Source organism: Perissodus microlepis, chromosome 16 (assembly GCF_051167445.1).
Source record: "Perissodus microlepis isolate ML-2025 ecotype Zambia chromosome 16, ASM5116744v1, whole genome shotgun sequence".
Lineage (NCBI taxonomy): Eukaryota > Metazoa > Chordata > Actinopteri > Cichliformes > Cichlidae > Perissodus > Perissodus microlepis.
In genome coordinates, this window is record NC_140476.1 from 19575008 (window position 1) to 19586456 (window position 11449).

Sequence of the window (11449 nt, forward strand, 5' to 3'; positions counted from 1 at the left end):
CCTAATACATCCTGGTTCACTGTCACACTGCCAGGATGTACTGGATCGTACCACTTTTTCATATGTTCATATGCAAAAAATGTGTTAAAGGCCAATACAAGTAATCTGATCTGGTTCCATGTCTCGTCCATGTTACATATCAATCATGCGATGAGGATGCTGACTGCCTCTCCGTCAGAGACACAAGTTTAACAACTAAACACCAGAAACAGCGTTTACATCCTAACACATGACAGAATGTAAAGCAAAACGCAACGAACGGATAACTTTTTGGAACTTATCTGTGACTCCATCTTGTTGTTCACTTGCAGGTCCTGGAAATGTCCACAAAAAAGCACAGCCGAGCAATGCTAAGACTGAATAAATAAACTTTAGATTTTTGCTGTGTTTGTTTTTGAGCATATCAACAGTTGTGTTTTGTATGTGCTTGGCTGAACTCAAAAACAAAGTTCCCATTCGCAGTATTCTGGACCCTGTCCATTAGTCAACACAAATAAATGATGCTTGCAATCAGTATTTGCATAAAATGTTTGCATCATCTCATGCCAGATTGTTATTGTTCCCAGGAAGCACTGAGTGGTTGCTCAACAGGGTGTGTGGGAGTGGTGGGAAATAGGGGACTACCGTATGTAGCATGCACAAAGGGAAGGAGAGATTGAATATCCATGCTTGTTTCAGTCTAGAAACCACAACCACGGACACATAGACTATTTGTCTGTGGGTTTATTTGGTTCCAGTTGGTGCCCTGTACTGCTGTAAGGAACCCTGGAGTCATTTTTTACCAGGATATGCCTTTTAACTCACAAATCTTAAACCAGTGCCGCCTTTGTTCGTTTGCAGTATCGTTAAAATTGGGAAATCCCCTCATTTTTTACTCTAGGCATTTATATTTTACTGTCGGACATCATTAATAAAGTGTTAGTATCAGTTAGTATTTTGTCATATTTCTTGTCCACGGTCTGTTTGTGCTTGTGTTTTCTCTTGAGGCAAAAAAAAAACAAAAAACAGGAGGGGGGATCTTCATGAGATGACTGTTATTGTAAATTGGTGCTCTGTAAATATAATTTAATTTAAAAAAAAAGGGGGGAAAATCTGTGGAGAGGAAGCAGGTGAAGGCATTTCTTCCATCTGCAACATTTCAAAGGCCATGAAACACAGAAGTAAACACAATTCCCACCTCTATTGATTATTTGAGCACTGGTTGGGGGGCTTTTAGGTTTATGTTGACTCATAAACAACCTGGGGACTGGTTTGCTCCAGTCTGATCGATGCCACAAAGAAAAGGCACCGGTGTGAGTTTTTCACTCAGAATGGACTCTTTGCCTGGTTTAGTTATAGGGTTATAATAAAAAAAGGACGGACAAGCACTTCAGTGTTCATTTGCAACTTCACTTTGCTGCCAGCCCCATTTTTCACCTCCTCTTCTTCCCATCATCCCATTTTGACCATCCTGCTTTGACCCAACTCTTGTTGCCTCTTCACCTCTTCACCCAACGCACGCATTGGCATAGCCTTAAATGCACTGCTGGCTGAGAGCGTGAAAATCAATACCATCATCTCAACACTGCCTCAATTTTCAATTAACAACTCAGAGGTCTGTCTCTCCAGACACATCCATCACATCAACCTTTGAAACATGAGATTAGACACAAACACACATGAAGTGGCTCCCAATTTGCACGATGCAACCTGCAGAAAAAAAATATTTAAGACAAGTTTCTTAAAGGTAAACTTATGAATACTTTATGCATGCAGTAGAGCAACAGTCCATGTAATGTTAAAAGGGTTCCCTGTAGTGAACAACCTGACAATAATACAGTGTTTTAGTGGCATACATTCATTTTGTTGCTTTAGTTTGATGAACCACAACTCTGCTCTTATAACACTGTATTTTCTAACCAGAACGGAGAGAGAAAAGGGAACCCAGTGGACAACTGCGCAATAGGAGAGGCACATCAAAGTATCAAGACTGAGAAACATACATCGCATGTTCTCAAATGAGAACAGGCAGCTCCAGGATGCTGGTCAGAAAAAGGTGCATGTGACATTGCCCACTAAAAAGAAAAAATTAGTTTGAGGTGTGTGGGGGTCATTTTAAAAATAATGAGAAAAGCAGTGGTTTTGAGGTGGTGGTAAAGTAGGCGATTTCACAAGGATGAAGGGGATTTTCGACAAGAGTCATCACTAGGGTTTTTTTTTCCGTTTGTTTCCTTGTTTGCTTTTTTCATTGCTAAATCAGAGCTCCAGACTGTTAGCAGTATTTAGACAAGTAGTCGGAAGATTGTCTTAGATTGTCCCCCTACAGTGGGGAGCCCAGGGAAGTCCAAATCCTGTTTGGGTGTTGTGGGAACACACTGACCAAATGAAACACTGAAGCACCCACACAGCTAGTGTGAAATGTCACCATAGCACAAGCACGGTTTCCATCAGCCCATGTGATGAGATATGCATTGTGCCAACAGCTCCAAATCTTTCCCCCATCTAAACTTGATCAACATACACTTAACTCTCTAATGTAAAAACACAATGGTCCCATGCGCTCAAGCTTCAGAAAAGCAAAACAAAGAGATAAATCACTGACATTAAATCAGTAATACTTGATGAATACTATCTGCCCCGCCCTCCCAGAATCCAGATGGCAGTAAGTGAATCATCTTCCTTTTATGTTCTTTTTAGTCAGCAGAGATTAAGACTGTCTTTGATTAACAAAGCAGTTAACAGAGTTCCATACTCCTGACAATGTCAGACACACATATTTGCTTATATAAACAAGGTAAAGACCCTAAATTAAATCAGAGAAAACTTCAACAATCGTATGACCTGCTCTGAGCAAGCCCTTGGCAACAGTGGGAAGAGAAAACTCCCTTTTAACAGGATGAAACATCTGTCAGAGCCATCTGACCAGTTGGGGTTGTGGTAAAGTCTATATAATGTGGCTGCAAACATTCTGACTGTAGTGTGAATTAAATAAAGGATAAACTTAAACGCAATTAACTGATTTCTGCTCCCAGTCTGATACTTCACAGTTGCTCAAATGTTTTATATATGTTAAAACTGTGTAAAGGTAGTAGCAGGCGCTTCTAGAGCACCTCCCCTATATTAGTATCAAGGCAGCTTGCAAAATAATTTGAAGATAGCATTCCTGGAAACTCTCTGAATTTATGTCAATAACCTTTGTATTGTTTCCATAGCAACTAAAGGCCCTGTCAGTGCAGTGTAACCACTGTGCTGCAATGGTGCTTTTCTCCCTCAGGTCACTTCTCTAAGGACCTTTCTTTGCCTCTGTTTGTTATATGTTAAATTTACATTAAAAACCCACTTCCACAAGTAAACACATACCACTTGATGAGATAGTCTATATGACTATGTGGAGTGGAAACAAAGGAAATGCACTTGTAACTCCAGCTCACATGTGTACCCAAAAGGGGTTTTGTGAAACTGCCTATTTAATCAGTGGATACATACACATAGAAGTAAGACTAAACATGCATTGTTGAATTCAGAAGAGATATTAATCTTAGGTACATGTAATAGGCTAAGCCAACGAGAGAGAAACCATCTTCTCCGATTTGTTCCGTGGACCTCGCCTTTGTGTGGTGGCCAAGCTTTCATCCTTCATTTGTCTCTGCTGTCACCAGCAAAATGACAGATAAGAGAAAAACCCACATCATTTATATTTAACATCTGAGGGAGACACAATGACAAATGTGGGTAGGAAATACCCTGCAATTTTCTTTTTGATCATATTTACCTAAAAAGATCTTGAGTTACAGCCTCTCTCAACTAACCACCCCCGAAATGCAAATGACAATCAGAACCACACAGTGCTGTAGCGCTTTTTAATCAACTATTAGTTAACTATCTAATCAACCATTTGCCAACTAATTAAATCTCGTAATTGCCCTACTTAATAGGTAAAAGTGATTTAATTAGCATGGCTGGCTTGTCTTTAAGGGTGAAAGGAGAAATGCAGAGTGGTGCAATGACGGGCAGCTCGGTCCATCCTAATTTGCTTTTGAGTCACCTGTGGGTCATCTGCATTTATTATCTGTCAAGAAAACTGAAGACAAGGAGATGACAAGCACAGAAGCAAACATTACATGAATGTGTGCACATCAGTACATGGAGGTATTGCATGTGTGCCCTCTCCACACATGGTTATTCATATGTATGCTGCGCTAGTATTTTTTATATGTTGGAGATTATGTATCAGGAGCAAATCCACGCCTCCAAACATGCTCCTTCCGGTTGTCATCTATATAGGTTCCCCCAGTTCTGCAAGCTGTTCATTCGCATTTACGTGCCCCACCCTCCCTCCCTCCTTGTTCTCAGTTCTTTAACTTCTTCATTTCTAGTTAGTGCGTGGGCATCTGCCAGGCCCTGGAGCCATCGCCAGTCCCCTCTGAGGCCTTCCCCAAACCGCAGCTCAATTCATGTCAAAGCATTCACTTTTACCTACTAAAACCTAAAAATGAGGACGTGGGCCCAGCTAGTGAAATAATATGTATAGGTGTAGATATTCTTTGTGGGCCAGCATCATATTTTCATTTTGTGACTTTATTAATTGGTGTGGACCAAAGTCCCCATTGGTACAGCCTGGTAGGTATAGTCCTGACATGTAAAAATGTATACAGACTACAGCATATCTTATGTCTAACCTCTCCCATAGCAGAAAAAGGTTGTGACTGGCCTCACTGTGTGGAACTGTTTTATTTTTTTTGGATGATGAATAAATAAATAAAAATATTTAAATATTAAATATTAAAATAGCTTCGGTTAAAGCGTATTTCTGTATTGAGGCGGTGTCATTATTCAGTAGAGATTGAATAATGACACCGCCCGCCCCATACTTAATCCCAGAGCTCCAAACAAGCTTCATGAATATGAAACATTTTATCTGACGTGATGACATTTAAGTGGAAAGCTGGGCGGGAGTAGGGGCAGTAGGTGTAAGATGGCTACTTTAGAGAGAAATATAGTATATAAGGCAAAAAAAGGTTTATACAATACAAGAATAAGATCAAAAGTGTCCATCTTTGTTCTTCAACAGACTCTGAACTCTCTTACGCAAGCTTTCTTTAAGTAGTTTTCAGGAATAGCTCTCCAGGCTTCTCGAAAGACACTGAAAGCTCTTCTTTGGTGTTGACTGTCTTTTGGTTCTGTTCTCTGTCAAAATGATCCCACACAGCTTCAGTAATGATGAGGTCCAGACTGTGGGGAGGCCAATGCATGACTGACAGCGTTCCACTGTTTGCTGTTTTGTCTAGATACAATTTTACCGCATTGACTGCATGTTTGGGGTCATCGTTGAAAAATAATCAGATGCTTGAATTTACTCCATATGACCTGTTGGCACTGAGTTTCAGTCCAGCTCTTGTGTAATTTGGCATATATCAGCCTTTTGTCCCTGTTGGAGAAGATGCAGGGCCAGATGCAGCTCTCGGGTCATGTCTCGGGTCTTTGTTGGATTTTTTATCCTCTTTTTTAAGGACATTAATTTCATTTCTGCTTATCTGCTGTAGATAGTTTTGTAGGCCTTCCACTTCTTTTGTCGTTCACTTGACAAGTTAAATTCTCTGAGGCCACCCTCCACACCACGCTGAGACATGCTAAGTTTTCAGACAATCACCTTGTAGGTGCAAAAACATAATTGTATGCATGTTAAACTGTATTATTTGTAATATTTTTCATAGCTTCAACTAACAAAATGGGAACAAATTTTTTAAAAATTGCGATAACCTGTTTATACCAAAGTTATATAAAGATGTGATTCATAGTTCAGCATTAAGTGAACAAACAAACAGAAAACATTCCTCTAAAAATGGTCAAGTGCAAACACTGGACCAAAAAATTAATGAAAAATTAGCCAGTGTACAAAGTAAAACTGTTGCTCAAGACCACTTTAAAAAAAAAGCTCACCAAAGTCTGGCGCCTGGGGGAAAAATACAGAGAAATGAGGGGTGACTTGAGGCTTTTGCACACTACTGTTCATTATACTTGAAGATTTATGCTTTTGTTAAATAATACAAGAATGAAAAAAGACATAACAGTGTTAATTTAAAACAGCCAAATCTATTTAGTAGATAACAACCTTGAGTACACATCTGCAAATGCAATCATCCAGATTTAAACACACACAAGACATGTTTGCATACATTACAGCAAGCAAACTAAACTGCAACTAAATAAGGCTTATTTTTCTTTTTAACCATTCAGTCGTCCATCCATTCACTCTGCATCTCAGATGTGATCTCTGGCACCATCCCAGTTCGAGTCCTCCCCTTTGATAGGTCTCACCCCCTCCCCATCCGATCCAAATATTCTAATGAGAACACTCTGTTTCTCTGTTAGATCTGTGTATTAGTATACAGAAGGCATGGCACAAGAGTTCTCTGTGAGAAGCAGGTGGGGGACACCACACAGAGACACTCACATACACACAAGCTGGACAAAATCCTCTGTCATCTGATTTGTGTCACATTGTGATGCCTGCTCTCTAGGGTATTGGTGGGGAAAAAAGGCATTGGGATTAAATACTTATGTGGGATTTGCTGTGTTTTGCTGTTTTATATTAGATGCATGTGTATGTGTTCACACACACACAAATAGTTAATACTTACTGTTCCATTACTAAGTTCCATTACTTTAAGAGGTTTAGTTCCCGAAATATTTGCACTGATGACGGCTTAAATAATGTGTGAAACTTTCAAACACGCACAGTAAAATAACTGTTAGACACCACAGTTGGTAGTGCATGCTCACTTGCAAGGAAATTAGCATTACTATGTCTTTTTTTTCTTTTCTAGACAGTGCCAGACATTTGGCTGATAACACAGACGGGTTTAACAAGGAGCATACCTCACTAACAGCGAGGTTAATTAAAGAAACACACACCCGTTTGTGTACCCAAATGAAGAAATGTTTGTACACATGGTGTTCTCTAAGTGTGAGTCTGTCTTTCGAAAGTGTTATCTTGCTTTGTATATTGTGTATTGAGTTCTGCCTGCATAATAATCACCGCACTCTCTGGGTTGCTGGGTTTTCCATCATCTTAGCTACTGTTTCAGTGTTTTCAGCAGCACTTTTGAGTTCACCGAATCTGCACACCATCGAGAAACCTTAATGAAGACAGGAGTCTTTCCTTTCTACTTTATTGGCTGTAGTGACATGCAGTGCGCATATGTTTTATGTATTTGTTCAGGTTTTGTTGGACGAGTTGGAGATGCATTTTTGTTACAGTTTTTCTAATACAGACACGCATCTCTGTTTTTTGTTGTTATTGGGGTTTTTTTTTACATGTATAGAGCAACTGAAATGAAAGAATCCCCTGTGTTTCCTTAAAGAAACTGTTAGCCATGTAGGATCACATCTGGGAACTTATTTTAAAGCCACGTGAAGGAAATGGAAAAAGAGCCATAACTTTGATGTGTTTGTGACTGAAACGGACATTAATGGGCTTTCTAGTCAAATCCAATAAAAAAAGGTTATTGAAATATTTAGCAACTTTGACACAAGATGAAGTGTCACAAGCAGGACACGCTTTAAGTGCCTCCTTATCTAAGGTCCCTGGCAAATCTGGAAGTTGCATTTCTTAGCTGACCTTCTAAATCCAGTCTTGTTGCATAAAACTATTCCAGGATTGCATAACATAGTTCATAACCTGAAAGTAACTGCTTTTATAGATATAGTCCAAAGGGCTGCATATAAAAAAATTACCTAATTTTTGCTTTTTAGGCTCAGCATAGCATCATTTTAAGTATGTGACATATGTTCTATTAATGTTAATGTATTAAAAATGAGATATTGGGGTTTTAATGAATGAGCTAAAAGAACAAACTAGAATAAGCTGTGTGTCTGTCCAAATACTTATGGTCTGAACTGTACAGTTTAACACATTTATAAAAGAGCTCATCTGTCTCTGACATTACTCGTTCTCTCCCTCTGCTTTGCTATCAAAAGTGATAAGACACACACCCTTTGCATTCACAGAGAGAAAGTTTTCCCATCTCTCCTTGTTCCACAACTGGCTGACATGACAGTAGTAGGTCACCTTGCTCTGGTCAGATGAGGTGTTGAGAAGAACTCAAACTTACGTCTGACACTGTGCCTGGGGCTCATCGTACCCAGGCTGGGAACAGAACGTTATGCAGCTGAAGACGGGTTTAATTTGGACTGCTTAACACCCCGTGCTCTCCAGAGCTGTCAAAGCTGCACAGAGAGGATGCCTTTCTCTCAGTCGGCTGAACTACATAGATAGAAGCATTCGCCCTTAACACATGCAGACACAGAACAAGACAGAGTTTTCCCCTGTCAGGGGAAATACTGCTCCGCTCTTGACAGGACCATTTTTGATAAGTGAAGATATGCTTTTCATCGAGAGATTAATGTTCACGTAGGTGAACAGGAGCAAGAGACAAATCAGGGAATAAGAATAAACTTTGCTAAGCATGCTTTTATTGTGCAGAGAGATCTGTTCTTGCAGCCTCTGACACTAATGACGTGCACACAGAAGTTTATATATGATGGCAGTTACACATATAAACCATTTTACAGTTATAGTCATGTGCTGAACATAGCTGTGTCCCCATTGTTCCTCAATTATCCTCACTTGTGAAAAAGACCTAAAAGAATAAAGCAAATGGATACAAACATCTAAAATTATCATTACACCTACTTCACTTTCCACAAATAGGCCATATAGTATCACATATAATAATTCTCATTCTAGTGATGGTTTTATCGCTACATAATGTATGTGGCTTGTCTTAATTTTGATTGGCGGTAGTTCTCTCTGTGTTTTACTGTCTGCTCCTGCCTCCGCCTCATCTTTCTGTTAGTGCCTGTTCCCTCGTTTGAGTGTGAGTCCTGCCTGTGTGTCTAGTGTTGGTTTGTTGATAACTTTTTGTTTTACTTTAAACGTAATTTTCTTTGATATCCTATGTTTGTTTTACTTCCTCTGATTCCCTGATTGTTAACACCTGTGTCCTTTAATTTCCCAGTGTATTAATAGTCCTGTCTCAGTGTATAAATAGTATCCCACTTTGTCCTTGTCAGATCATCTCCTGTTGGTATATTTCATTACCATTTATGTGGCATTTGCTTATTTTTTTTTGAGGCTTTTTAAATCAGTCAGTTAATGGCTTGCTATTTTTGTTTTACCTTGTCTCTGCCTTGGTGCCCTGCATTTCTGTCTTCTCTGCATTACTACACTCTTTGGCAAACTTTTTGTTTTTCTTACAGGGAACTTGATTTTGGCTGTACATTTCTAGCTTTTTTCCAAAGGATGCTGATTGGTGAGCTGAAACTTTCCAACAGGAATCATTCCCCACTGTGGTGCGTTGATCCAAAGATGATTACAACATCTCTGTGCTGGTTTAAGTGGTCAGTAGTGACTGCTGTCAGATGTGAATTTCTCTCCTGCTGCATATTTAAAGTGTAATGTGTAAAAAAATTAACAATATCTATTGCCTCTACCCCTTCTATTAAAAATAATAATAATAATAAAGTTTACCTGAAAAAAAAAGTTAGGTTACAGCTCCACAGGGCACCAGATGCAATAGGAAATTCCATGAGTGGATGCTCTCCTGTGTAGAATTTTTTTTGATAACACACAGTCTTATCTGCAACTGTGACAGCATACTTGATCCACCGTGGCCCCTCTGACGCTTGCTCTGAATCTGCAAAGTGTTGTGAATGGTGTTTAGACAGGAACAGAAGCCTGCTGCTGCTGTGGGAATACTATGAGATAGCAGGACCTTTGATAACTCAGGAGATTACATACTAAACATCCAGAGGGATTTGGGGGGCACTTTACATTCTGGTGACTTCTAAACCATCTAAAAATAATGGGTGGACTGGACAACTGATGCTGACATCAAAGACCTGCATTTAGTGGCAGATAATTGATGATAAACTTCGGTTCGTGCAAAGGAAGAGAGTGACTGATGTTCATAGAAGTCTCTATTGCTCAGTCAGTGTCTGGACCTGTCCTCTTTTTTTGGAGTTAGCCATAACTGTCACGATCCTGGGTCTTATGACCCAGTGTTTTGAGTTTTAGTTCATTTTGATGTTTATAGAATGTTTAAGCTCATTAGGTCTCCTATGTTCATTTGCTTATTAGTTCCCCCTTGTGTTTCCAACCCATGTTAAGGCTCCCCTGCTCTTCATGTGTTTCATGTCTGTGTCTTACGTTGTCAAGTTCTGGTTGTCATGTCTGCGTCTCATTATGTTTCCTGTTTTATTTTGAACAGGTCTGGTGTTCCTGTGTTCATCGTGTTTAGTTTTACTCTTCCACTGTGACGTCGTTATGTTCATGTGTCAGCTGTTTCTCCATGTGTTCCCACTTCCCTCATTATCCTCCTGTGTGTATTTAGTCCGTGTGCTCTCAGTCATTCTTTGTCAGGTCGTCTGCTCATCCATGTCACAACTTCAGGTATCTATGTCGGTTCACCATGTTTAAGGTTTTTTCATGTTTAGTTTTAGTTCACCCAGTTTAGGTTATTGTTTAGTTTCACCAATGCCCTTTTGTTTGTACCCTCTTTGCTAGCCTCAATAAACGGCTTGTTTTTTGTTAAATCCACGCCACGTTCAGTTTTTGGTCTGCGTTTGAGTCCTCTTTTGCAAACACATACAGTCTGCCCCAGCCAGACTGTGACAATAACAAGACGACCAGCACCCCACAGTCTGCTGCGATCCACAGGCAGAAAGATCAGCTTGAGGAGAGCGCGGTCATCAAGTTCTACTAAAGTTCAATCAGATTCAGCAGGGGCCCGCCTCTTACCTCAGTCTACCCCATTTCGTACCTGTGTTTTGTGTGTGTGTCCTGGAGAGAGAGGGAGAGAGAGGCTGGGATTTTCAGGTTGTGTTTAATACACAAGAGGAGTGGTGCTGGTTGGGGGTGGGGCATCTGTTTGTAAGAGGTGGGGAGTCGGGGGGAGGCACAGACCCTTAGGGAGAATGACCTCAGGGTCAAAACAACAGGAAGGAAGTCACATGACCCATTCAAGTTGAGGTAGAAACCCTGATAAACAGAGAGGGAGAAAGAGTGAGCATGAGTAAGTGGGGGTGGGGTAGGGGTGTGATCTTCTTTTCACTCTTGTTTTTCCCACTAGCTCTGACACAGGTGTCTGCAGACAGGCCTGGCGCCTGTCCAGGTGTGGATTGCAACATCGAGACCATTACAAGAAAAACAGAAGGTCAATGATTGAAGGAAACAGACTCAGAATGAAACAAAAAAGCACAAATACTAATTTCTTTCCTTTCATCTTTTTATTCTTGTTCACTATTAAGTCATATAAGTGATAGTTTTTGCAACCAAGGAAGAGGCGTTATCGATAACAATAAAGAAGTGATGCTGCCTAGCAACAATTAGCTTTCTGATGTCCTCTAATCGGATGTGGTCTCTTTGTGAGTCTGTGAGACACCTCAGGAAACATCGTGGTTATGTTTT